General features: G+C 38.9%; 11 non-coding genes across 11 annotated transcripts; all 11 read left to right on the forward strand.

The window, feature by feature from the left end:
- The first annotated feature begins 512 nt into the window (after positions 1–512).
- trnav-aac (transfer RNA valine (anticodon AAC)) lies at positions 513–585 on the forward strand. Its single transcript has one exon. It is a non-coding gene; the product is annotated as a tRNA-Val (tRNA).
- A 979-nt stretch (positions 586–1,564) lies between these two features.
- Positions 1,565–1,637, forward strand: trnav-aac (transfer RNA valine (anticodon AAC)). The gene has a single exon. It is a non-coding gene; the product is annotated as a tRNA-Val (tRNA).
- A 457-nt stretch (positions 1,638–2,094) lies between these two features.
- Positions 2,095–2,167, forward strand: trnav-aac (transfer RNA valine (anticodon AAC)). Its single transcript has one exon. It is a non-coding gene; the product is annotated as a tRNA-Val (tRNA).
- Positions 2,168–3,146: 979 nt separating this feature from the next.
- Positions 3,147–3,219, forward strand: trnav-aac (transfer RNA valine (anticodon AAC)). Its single transcript has one exon. It is a non-coding gene; the product is annotated as a tRNA-Val (tRNA).
- Positions 3,220–5,243: 2,024 nt separating this feature from the next.
- Positions 5,244–5,316, forward strand: trnav-aac (transfer RNA valine (anticodon AAC)). The gene has a single exon. It is a non-coding gene; the product is annotated as a tRNA-Val (tRNA).
- Positions 5,317–6,295: 979 nt separating this feature from the next.
- On the forward strand, positions 6,296–6,368 carry trnav-aac (transfer RNA valine (anticodon AAC)). The gene has a single exon. It is a non-coding gene; the product is annotated as a tRNA-Val (tRNA).
- Positions 6,369–6,825: 457 nt separating this feature from the next.
- trnav-aac (transfer RNA valine (anticodon AAC)) lies at positions 6,826–6,898 on the forward strand. The gene has a single exon. It is a non-coding gene; the product is annotated as a tRNA-Val (tRNA).
- Positions 6,899–8,401: 1,503 nt separating this feature from the next.
- On the forward strand, positions 8,402–8,474 carry trnav-aac (transfer RNA valine (anticodon AAC)). The gene has a single exon. It is a non-coding gene; the product is annotated as a tRNA-Val (tRNA).
- Positions 8,475–10,505: 2,031 nt separating this feature from the next.
- On the forward strand, positions 10,506–10,578 carry trnav-aac (transfer RNA valine (anticodon AAC)). The gene has a single exon. It is a non-coding gene; the product is annotated as a tRNA-Val (tRNA).
- Positions 10,579–11,033: 455 nt separating this feature from the next.
- Positions 11,034–11,106, forward strand: trnav-aac (transfer RNA valine (anticodon AAC)). The gene has a single exon. It is a non-coding gene; the product is annotated as a tRNA-Val (tRNA).
- Positions 11,107–12,085: 979 nt separating this feature from the next.
- trnav-aac (transfer RNA valine (anticodon AAC)) lies at positions 12,086–12,158 on the forward strand. The gene has a single exon. It is a non-coding gene; the product is annotated as a tRNA-Val (tRNA).
- The last annotated feature ends 296 nt before the right edge of the window (positions 12,159–12,454 follow it).

Genomic DNA, 12,454 nt, shown 5'->3' on the forward strand with positions numbered 1-12,454 from the left:
GTGGTTATCACGTTTGCCTAACACGCAAAAGGTCCTCGGTTCAAAACCGAGCAGAAACAACGTTTTCACTGAAAGCACGCTTACAATCACCAAAGAACTGTGAGTCTGGGTCACGTAAACTTTCCCAGAAACATGGGATTTTTCTGGAATAAATTACTCACGCTAATTATCGGGAGATAGAGACTTTGAAGAAACAACCAACTTTTGAACTTTCTGATATCAGTGTTGAGTCACAAAGAGAAGATTTACACAATTTGACATGCGACAAGTGCGTTATGTTTTTTGTTGCAATCCCAATAGCCCTGTTTCTGCCCAGTTTCAAACTGGGGACCTTTCGCGTGTGAGGCGAACGTAATAGCCACTACACCACAGAAACCCGACGGGCGATGACTACCATATTAATAACAGTTAATGCTAAGTTACAGAAACTGCAAATGTTTTTTATATTGGAGCATGAAATAAATAAATAAATGAATTAATGAATTAATTAATTAATCCATCGATTCTCTGTTGTTTCTGTGGTGTAGTGGTTATCACGTTTGCCTAACACGCAAAAGGTCCTCGGTTCAAAACCGAGCAGAAACAATGTTTTCACTGAAAGCACGCTTTCAATCACCAAAGAATAGTGAGTCTGGGTCACGTAAACTTTCCCAGAAACAAGGTATTTTTCTGGAATAAATTACTCACGCTAATTATCGGGAGATAGAGACTTTGAAGAAACAACCAACTTTTGAACTTTCTGATATCAGTGTTGAGTCACAAAGAGAAGATTTACACAATTTGACATGCGAGAAATGCGCTATGTTTTTTGTTGCAATCCCAAAAGCCCTGTTTCTGCCCAGTTTCGAACTGGGGACCTTTCGCGTGTGAGGCGAACGTGATGGCCACTACACCACAGAAACCCGACGGGAGATGACTGCCATATTAATAACAGTTAATGCTAAGTTACAGAAACTGCAAATGTTTTTTATATTGGAGCATGAAATGAATAAATAAATGAATTAATGAATGAATTCATTAATCCAGTGATTCTCTGTTGTTTCTGTGGTGGAGTGGTTATCACGTTTGCCTAACACGCAAAAGGTCCTCGGTTCAAAACCGAGCAGAAACAATGTTTTCACTGAAAGCACGCTTTCAATCACCAAAGAATAGTGAGTCTGGGTCACGTAAACTTTCCCAGAAACAAGGTATTTTTCTGGAATAAATTACTCACGCTAATTATCGGGAGATAGAGACTTTGAAGAAACAACCAACTTTTGAACTTTCTGATATCAGTGTTGAGTCACAAAGAGAAGATTTACACAATTTGACATGCGACAAGTGCGTTATGTTTTTTGTTGCAATCCCAATAGCCCTGTTTCTGCCCAGTTTCAAACTGGGGACCTTTCGCGTGTGAGGCGAACGTAATAGCCACTACACCACAGAAACCCGACGGGCGATGACTACCATATTAATAACAGTTAATGCTAAGTTACAGAAACTGCAAATGTTTTTTATATTGGAGCATGAAATAAATAAATTAATTAATTAATGAATGAATTAATTAATCCATCGATTCTCTGTTGTTTCTGTGGTGTAGTGGTTATCACGTTTGCCTAACACGCAAAAGGTCCTCGGTTCAAAACCGAGCAGAAACAATGTTTTCACTGAAAGCACGCTTTCAATCACCAAAGAATAGTGAGTCTGGGTCACGTAAACTTTCCCAGAAACAAGGTATTTTTCTGGAATAAATTACTCACGCTAATTATCGGGAGATAGAGACTTTGAAGAAACAACCAACTTTTGAACTTTCTGATATCAGTGTTGAGTCACAAAGAGAAGATTTACACAATTTGACATGCGAGAAATGCGCTATGTTTTTTGTTGCAATCCCAAAAGCCCTGTTTCTGCCCAGTTTCGAACTGGGGACCTTTCGCGTGTGAGGCGAACGTGATAGCCACTACACCACAGAAACCCGAAGGGAGATGACTGCCATATTAATAACAGTTAATGCTAAGTTACAGAAACTGCAAATGTTTTTTATATTGGAGCATGAAATAAATAAATAAATGAATTAATGAATGAATTAATTAATTAATCCATCGATTCTCTGTTGTTTCTGTGGTGTAGTGGTTATCACGTTTGCCTAACACGCAAAAGGTCCTCGGTTCAAAACCGAGCAGAAACAATGTTTTCACTGAAAGCACGCTTTCAATCACCAAAGAATAGTGAGTCTGGGTCACGTAAACTTTCCCAGAAACAAGGTATTTTTCTGGAATAAATTACTCACGCTAATTATCGGGAGATAGAGACTTTGAAGAAACAACCAACTTTTGAACTTTCTGATATCAGTGTTGAGTCACAAAGAGAAGATTTACACAATTTGACATGCGAGAAATGCGCTATGTTTTTTGTTGCAATCCCAAAAGCCCTGTTTCTGCCCAGTTTCGAACTGGGGACCTTTCGCGTGTGAGGCGAACGTGATGGCCACTACACCACAGAAACCCGACGGGAGATGACTGCCATATTAATAACAGTTAATGCTAAGTTACAGAAACTGCAAATGTTTTTTATATTGGAGCATGAAATAAATAAATAAATGAATTAATGAATGAATTCATTAATCCAGTGATTCTCTGTTGTTTCTGTGGTGGAGTGGTTATCACGTTTGCCTAACACGCAAAAGGTCCTCGGTTCAAAACCGAGCAGAAACAACGTTTTCACTGAAAGCACGCTTACAATCACCAAAGAACTGTGAGTCTGGGTCACGTAAACTTTCCCAGAAACATGGGATTTTTCTGGAATAAATTACTCACGCTAATTATCGGGAGATAGAGACTTTGAAGAAACAACCAACTTTTGAACTTTCTGATATCAGTGTTGAGTCACAAAGAGAAGATTTACACAATTTGACATGCGACAAGTGCGTTATGTTTTTTGTTGCAATCCCAATAGCCCTGTTTCTGCCCAGTTTCAAACTGGGGACCTTTCGCGTGTGAGGCGAACGTAATAGCCACTACACCACAGAAACCCGACGGGCGATGACTACCATATTAATAACAGTTAATGCTAAGTTACAGAAACTGCAAATGTTTTTTATATTGGAGCATGAAATAAATAAATAAATGAATTAATGAATTAATTAATTAATCCATCGATTCTCTGTTGTTTCTGTGGTGTAGTGGTTATCACGTTTGCCTAACACGCAAAAGGTCCTCGGTTCAAAACCGAGCAGAAACAATGTTTTCACTGAAAGCACGCTTTCAATCACCAAAGAATAGTGAGTCTGGGTCACGTAAACTTTCCCAGAAACAAGGTATTTTTCTGGAATAAATTACTCACGCTAATTATCGGGAGATAGAGACTTTGAAGAAACAACCAACTTTTGAACTTTCTGATATCAGTGTTGAGTCACAAAGAGCAGATTTACACAATTTGACATGCGACAAATGCGTTATGTTTTTTGTTGCAATCCCAAAAGCCCTGTTTCTGCCCAGTTTCGAACTGGGGACCTTTCGCGTGTGAGGCGAACGTGATGGCCACTACACCACAGAAACCCGACAGGAGATGACTGCCATATTAATAACAGTTAATGCTAAGTTACAGAAACTGCAAATGTTTTTTATATTGGAGCATGAAATAAATAAATAAATGAATTAATGAATGAATTAATTAATCCCTCGATTCTCTGTTGTTTCTGTGGTGTAGTGGTTATCACGTTTGCCTAACATGCAAAAGGTCCTCGGTTCAAAACCGAGCAGAAACAATGTTTTCACTGAAAGCACGCTTTCAATCACCAAAGAATAGTGAGTCTGGGTCACGTAAACTTTCCCAGAAACAAGGTATTTTTCTGGAATAAATTACTCACGCTAATTATCGGGAGATAGAGACTTTGAAGAAACAACCAACTTTTGAACTTTCTGATATCAGTGTTGAGTCACAAAGAGAAGATTTACACAATTTGACATGCGACAAGTGCGTTATGTTTTTTGTTGCAATCCCAATAGCCCTGTTTCTGCCCAGTTTCAAACTGGGGACCTTTCGCGTGTGAGGCGAACGTAATAGCCACTACACCACAGAAACCCGACGGGCGATGACTACCATATTAATAACAGTTAATGCTAAGTTACAGAAACTGCAAATGTTTTTTATATTGGAGCATGAAATAAATAAATAAATTAATTAATGAATGAATTAATTAATCCATCGATTTTCTGTGGTGTAGTGGTTATCACGTTTGCCTAACACGCAAAAGGTCCTCGGTTCAAAACCGAGCAGAAACAATGTTTTCACTGAAAGCACGCTTTCAATCACCAAAGAATAGTGAGTCTGGGTCACGTAAACTTTCCCAGAAACAAGGTATTTTTCTGGAATAAATTACTCACGCTAATTATCGGGAGATAGAGACTTTGAAGAAACAACCAACTTTTGAACTTTCTGATATCAGTGTTGAGTCACAAAGAGAAGATTTACACAATTTGACATGCGAGAAATGCGCTATGTTTTTTGTTGCAATCCCAAAAGCCCTGTTTCTGCCCAGTTTCGAACTGGGGACCTTTCGCGTGTGAGGCGAACGTGATGGCCACTACACCACAGAAACCCGACGGGAGATGACTGCCATATTAATAACAGTTAATGCTAAGTTACAGAAACTGCAAATGTTTTTTATATTGGAGCATGAAATAAATAAATAAATGAATTAATGAATGAATTCATTAATCCAGTGATTCTCTGTTGTTTCTGTGGTGGAGTGGTTATCACGTTTGCCTAACACGCAAAAGGTCCTCGGTTCAAAACCGAGCAGAAACAACGTTTTCACTGAAAGCACGCTTACAATCACCAAAGAACTGTGAGTCTGGGTCACGTAAACTTTCCCAGAAACATGGGATTTTTCTGGAATAAATTACTCACGCTAATTATCGGGAGATAGAGACTTTGAAGAAACAACCAACTTTTGAACTTTCTGATATCAGTGTTGAGTCACAAAGAGAAGATTTACACAATTTGACATGCGACAAATGCGTTGTTTTTTGTTGCAATCCCAAAAGCCCTGTTTCTGCCCAGTTTCGAACTGGGGACCTTTCGCGTGTGAGGCGAACGTGATAGCCACTACACCACAGAAACCCGAAGGGAGACGACTGCCATATTAATAACAGTTAATGCTAAGTTACAGAAACTGCAAATGTTTTTTATATTGGAGCATGAAATAAATAAATAAATGAATTAATGAATGAATGAATTAATTAATCCATCGATTCTCTGTTGTTTCTGTGGTGTAGTGGTTATCACGTTTGCCTAACACGCAAAAGGTCCTCGGTTCAAAACCGAGCAGAAACAATGTTTTCACTGAAAGCACGCTTTCAATCACCAAAGAATAGTGAGTCTGGGTCACGTAAACTTTCCCAGAAACAAGGTATTTTTCTGGAATAAATTACTCACGCTAATTATCGGGAGATAGAGACTTTGAAGAAACAACCAACTTTTGAACTTTCTGATATCAGTGTTGAGTCACAAAGAGAAGATTTACACAATTTGACATGCGAGAAATGCGCTATGTTTTTTGTTGCAATCCCAAAAGCCCTGTTTCTGCCCAGTTTCGAACTGGGGACCTTTCGCGTGTGAGGCGAACGTGATGGCCACTACACCACAGAAACCCGACGGGAGATGACTGCCATATTAATAACAGTTAATGCTAAGTTACAGAAACTGCAAATGTTTTTTATATTGGAGCATGAAATGAATAAATAAATGAATTAATGAATGAATTCATTAATCCAGTGATTCTCTGTTGTTTCTGTGGTGGAGTGGTTATCACGTTTGCCTAACACGCAAAAGGTCCTCGGTTCAAAACCGAGCAGAAACAATGTTTTCACTGAAAGCACGCTTTCAATCACCAAAGAATAGTGAGTCTGGGTCACGTAAACTTTCCCAGAAACAAGGTATTTTTCTGGAATAAATTACTCACGCTAATTATCGGGAGATAGAGACTTTGAAGAAACAACCAACTTTTGAACTTTCTGATATCAGTGTTGAGTCACAAAGAGAAGATTTACACAATTTGACATGCGACAAGTGCGTTATGTTTTTTGTTGCAATCCCAATAGCCCTGTTTCTGCCCAGTTTCAAACTGGGGACCTTTCGCGTGTGAGGCGAACGTAATAGCCACTACACCACAGAAACCCGACGGGCGATGACTACCATATTAATAACAGTTAATGCTAAGTTACAGAAACTGCAAATGTTTTTTATATTGGAGCATGAAATAAATAAATAAATTAATTAATGAATGAATTAATTAATCCATCGATTCTCTGTTGTTTCTGTGGTGTAGTGGTTATCACGTTTGCCTAACACGCAAAAGGTCCTCGGTTCAAAACCGAGCAGAAACAATGTTTTCACTGAAAGCACGCTTTCAATCACCAAAGAATAGTGAGTCTGGGTCACGTAAACTTTCCCAGAAACAAGGTATTTTTCTGGAATAAATTACTCACGCTAATTATCGGGAGATAGAGACTTTGAAGAAACAACCAACTGTTGAACTTTCTGATATCAGTGTTGAGTCACAAAGAGAAGATTTACACAATTTGACATGCGAGAAATGCGCTATGTTTTTTGTTGCAATCACAAAAGCCCTGTTTCTGCCCAGTTTCGAACTGGGGACCTTTCGCGTGTGAGGCGAACGTGATAGCCACTACACCACAGAAACCCGAAGGGAGATGACTGCCATATTAATAACAGTTAATGCTAAGTTACAGAAACTGCAAATGTTTTTTATATTGGAGCATGAAATAAATAAATAAATGAATTAATGAATGAATTAATTAATTAATCCATCGATTCTCTGTTGTTTCTGTGGTGTAGTGGTTATCACGTTTGCCTAACACGCAAAAGGTCCTCGGTTCAAAACCGAGCAGAAACAATGTTTTCACTGAAAGCACGCTTTCAATCACCAAAGAATAGTGAGTCTGGGTCACGTAAACTTTCCCAGAAACAAGGTATTTTTCTGGAATAAATTACTCACGCTAATTATCGGGAGATAGAGACTTTGAAGAAACAACCAACTTTTGAACTTTCTGATATCAGTGTTGAGTCACAAAGAGAAGATTTACACAATTTGACATGCGAGAAATGCGCTATGTTTTTTGTTGCAATCCCAAAAGCCCTGTTTCTGCCCAGTTTCGAACTGGGGACCTTTCGCGTGTGAGGCGAACGTGATGGCCACTACACCACAGAAACCCGACGGGAGATGACTGCCATATTAATAACAGTTAATGCTAAGTTACAGAAACTGCAAATGTTTTTTATATTGGAGCATGAAATAAATAAATAAATGAATTAATGAATGAATTCATTAATCCAGTGATTCTCTGTTGTTTCTGTGGTGGAGTGGTTATCACGTTTGCCTAACACGCAAAAGGTCCTCGGTTCAAAACCGAGCAGAAACAATGTTTTCACTGAAAGCACGCTTTCAATCACCAAAGAATAGTGAGTCTGGGTCACGTAAACTTTCCCAGAAACAAGGTATTTTTCTGGAATAAATTACTCACGCTAATTATCGGGAGATAGAGACTTTGAAGAAACAACCAACTTTTGAACTTTCTGATATCAGTGTTGAGTCACAAAGAGAAGATTTACACAATTTGACATGCGAGAAATGCGCTATGTTTTTTGTTGCAATCCCAAAAGCCCTGTTTCTGCCCAGTTTCGAACTGGGGACCTTTCGCGTGTGAGGCGAACGTGATGGCCACTACACCACAGAAACCCGACGGGAGATGACTGCCATATTAATAACAGTTAATGCTAAGTTACAGAAACTGCAAATGTTTTTTATATTGGAGCATGAAATAAATAAATAAATGAATTAATGAATGAATTCATTAATCCAGTGATTCTCTGTTGTTTCTGTGGTGGAGTGGTTATCACGTTTGCCTAACACGCAAAAGGTCCTCGGTTCAAAACCGAGCAGAAACAACGTTTTCACTGAAAGCACGCTTACAATCACCAAAGAACTGTGAGTCTGGGTCACGTAAACTTTCCCAGAAACATGGGATTTTTCTGGAATAAATTACTCACGCTAATTATCGGGAGATAGAGACTTTGAAGAAACAACCAACTTTTGAACTTTCTGATATCAGTGTTGAGTCACAAAGAGAAGATTTACACAATTTGACATGCGACAAATGCGTTGTTTTTTGTTGCAATCCCAAAAGCCCTGTTTCTGCCCAGTTTCGAACTGGGGACCTTTCGCGTGTGAGGCGAACGTGATAGCCACTACACCACAGAAACCCGAAGGGAGATGACTGCCATATTAATAACAGTTAATGCTAAGTTACAGAAACTGCAAATGTTTTTTATATTGGAGCATGAAATAAATAAATAAATGAATTAATGAATGAATTAATTAATCCATCGATTCTCTGTTGTTTCTGTGGTGTAGTGGTTATCACGTTTGCCTAACACGCAAAAGGTCCTCGGTTCAAAACCGAGCAGAAACAATGTTTTCACTGAAAGCACGCTTTCAATCACCAAAGAATAGTGAGTCTGGGTCACGTAAACTTTCCCAGAAACAAGGTATTTTTCTGGAATAAATTACTCACGCTAATTATCGGGAGATAGAGACTTTGAAGAAACAACCAACTTTTGAACTTTCTGATATCAGTGTTGAGTCACAAAGAGAAGATTTACACAATTTGACATGCGAGAAATGCGCTATGTTTTTTGTTGCAATCCCAAAAGCCCTGTTTCTGCCCAGTTTCGAACTGGGGACCTTTCGCGTGTGAGGCGAACGTGATGGCCACTACACCACAGAAACCCGACGGGAGATGACTGCCATATTAATAACAGTTAATGCTAAGTTACAGAAACTGCAAATGTTTTTTATATTGGAGCATGAAATAAATAAATAAATGAATTAATGAATGAATTCATTAATCCAGTGATTCTCTGTTGTTTCTGTGGTGGAGTGGTTATCACGTTTGCCTAACACGCAAAAGGTCCTCGGTTCAAAACCGAGCAGAAACAACGTTTTCACTGAAAGCACGCTTACAATCACCAAAGAACTGTGAGTCTGGGTCACGTAAACTTTCCCAGAAACATGGGATTTTTCTGGAATAAATTACTCACGCTAATTATCGGGAGATAGAGACTTTGAAGAAACAACCAACTTTTGAACTTTCTGATATCAGTGTTGAGTCACAAAGAGAAGATTTACACAATTTGACATGCGACAAATGCGTTGTTTTTTGTTGCAATCCCAAAAGCCCTGTTTCTGCCCAGTTTCGAACTGGGGACCTTTCGCGTGTGAGGCGAACGTGATAGCCACTACACCACAGAAACCCGAAGGGAGATGACTGCCATATTAATAACAGTTAATGCTAAGTTACAGAAACTGCAAATGTTTTTTATATTGGAGCATGAAATAAATAAATAAATGAATTAATGAATGAATTAATTAATCCATCGATTCTCTGTTGTTTCGGTGGTGTAGTGGTTATCACGTTTGCCTAACACGCAAAAGGTCCTCGGTTCAAAACCGAGCAGAAACAATGTTTTCACTGAAAGCACGCTTTCAATCACCAAAGAATAGTGAGTCTGGGTCACGTAAACTTTCCCAGAAACAAGGTATTTTTCTGGAATAAATTACTCACGCTAATTATCGGGAGATAGAGACTTTGAAGAAACAACCAACTTTTGAACTTTCTGATATCAGTGTTGAGTCACAAAGAGAAGATTTACACAATTTGACATGCGAGAAATGCGCTATGTTTTTTGTTGCAATCCCAAAAGCCCTGTTTCTGCCCAGTTTCGAACTGGGGACCTTTCGCGTGTGAGGCGAACGTGATGGCCACTACACCACAGAAACCCGACGGGAGATGACTGCCATATTAATAACAGTTAATGCTAAGTTACAGAAACTGCAAATGTTTTTTATATTGGAGCATGAAATAAATAAATAAATGAATTAATGAATGAATTCATTAATCCAGTGATTCTCTGTTGTTTCTGTGGTGGAGTGGTTATCACGTTTGCCTAACACGCAAAAGGTCCTCGGTTCAAAACCGAGCAGAAACAACGTTTTCACTGAAAGCACGCTTACAATCACCAAAGAACTGTGAGTCTGGGTCACGTAAACTTTCCCAGAAACATGGGATTTTTCTGGAATAAATTACTCACGCTAATTATCGGGAGATAGAGACTTTGAAGAAACAACCAACTTTTGAACTTTCTGATATCAGTGTTGAGTCACAAAGAGAAGATTTACACAATTTGACATGCGACAAATGCGTTGTTTTTTGTTGCAATCCCAAAAGCCCTGTTTCTGCCCAGTTTCGAACTGGGGACCTTTCGCGTGTGAGGCGAACGTGATAGCCACTACACCACAGAAACCCGAAGGGAGATCACTGCCATATTAATAACAGTTAATGCTAAGTTACAGAAACTGCAAATGTTTTTTATATTGGAGCATGAAATAAATAAATAAATGAATTAATGAATGAATTAATTAATTAATCCATCGATTCTCTGTTGTTTCTGTGGTGTAGTGGTTATCACGTTTGCCTAACACGCAAAAGGTCCTCGGTTCAAAACCGAGCAGAAACAATGTTTTCACTGAAAGCACGCTTTCAATCACCAAAGAATAGTGAGTCTGGGTCACGTAAACTTTCCCAGAAACATGGGATTTTTCTGGAATAAATTACTCACGCTAATTATCGGGAGATAGAGACTTTGAAGAAACAACCAACTTTTGAACTTTCTGATATCAGTGTTGAGTCACAAAGAGAAGATTTACACAATTTGACATGCGACAAATGCGTTGTTTTTTGTTGCAATCCCAAAAGCCCTGTTTCTGCCCAGTTTCGAACTGGGGACCTTTCGCGTGTGAGGCGAACGTGATAGCCACTACACCACAGAAACCCGAAGGGGGATGACTGCCATATTAATAACAGTTAATGCTAAGTTACAGAAACTGCAAATGTTTTTTATATTGGAGCATGAAATAAATAAATAAATGAATTAATGAATGAATGAATTAATTAATCCATCGATTCTCTGTTGTTTCTGTGGTGTAGTGGTTATCACGTTTGCCTAACACGCAAAAGGTCCTCGGTTCAAAACCGAGCAGAAACAATGTTTTCACTGAAAGCACGCTTTCAATCACCAAAGAATAGTGAGTCTGGGTCACGTAAACTTTCCCAGAAACAAGGTATTTTTCTGGAATAAATTACTCACGCTAATTATCGGGAGATAGAGACTTTGAAGAAACAACCAACTTTTGAACTTTCTGATATCAGTGTTGAGTCACAAAGAGAAGATTTACACAATTTGACAAGCGAGAAATGCGCTATGTTTTTTGTTGCAATCCCAAAAGCCCTGTTTCTGCCCAGTTTCGAACTGGGGACCTTTCGCGTGTGAGGCGAACGTGATGGCCACTACACCACAGAAACCCGACGGGAGATGACTGCCATATTAATAACAGTTAATGCTAAGTTACAGAAACTGCAAATGTTTTTTATATTGGAGCATGAAATAAATAAATAAATGAATTAATGAATGAATTCATTAATCCAGTGATTCTCTGTTGTTTCTGTGGTGGAGTGGTTATCACGTTTGCCTAACACGCAAAAGGTCCTCGGTTCAAAACCGAGCAGAAACAACGTTTTCACTGAAAGCACGCTTACAATCACCAAAGAACTGTGAGTCTGGGTCACGTAAACTTTCCCAGAAACATGGGATTTTTCTGGAATAAATTACTCACGCTAATTATCGGGAGATAGAGACTTTGAAGAAACAACCAACTTTTGAACTTTCTGATATCAGTGTTGAGTCACAAAGAGAAGATTTACACAATTTGACATGCGACAAGTGCGTTATGTTTTTTGTTGCAATCCCAATAGCCCTGTTTCTGCCCAGTTTCAAACTGGGGACCTTTCGCGTGTGAGGCGAACGTAATAGCCACTACACCACAGAAACCCGACGGGCGATGACTACCATATTAATAACAGTTAATGCTAAGTTACAGAAACTGCAAATGTTTTTTATATTGGAGCATGAAATAAATAAATAAATGAATTAATGAATGAATTAATTAATCCATCGATTCTCTGTTGTTTCTGTGGTGTAGTGGTTATCACGTTTGCCTAACACGCAAAAGGTCCTCGGTTCAAAACCGAGCAGAAACAATGTTTTCACTGAAAGCACGCTTTCAATCACCAAAGAATAGTGAGTCTGGGTCACGTAAACTTTCCCAGAAACAAGGTATTTTTCTGGAATAAATTACTCACGCTAATTATCGGGAGATAGAGACTTTGAAGAAACAACCAACTTTTGAACTTTCTGATATCAGTGTTGAGTCACAAAGAGAAGATTTACACAATTTGACATGCGAGAAATGCGCTATGTTTTTTGTTGCAATCCCAAAAGCCCTGTTTCTGCCCAGTTTCGAACTGGGGACCTTTCGCGTGTGAGGCGAACGTGA

The sequence above is a fragment of the Conger conger genome, chromosome 12, assembly GCF_963514075.1.
Source record: "Conger conger chromosome 12, fConCon1.1, whole genome shotgun sequence".
Classification (NCBI taxonomy): Eukaryota; Metazoa; Chordata; class Actinopteri; order Anguilliformes; family Congridae; genus Conger; species Conger conger.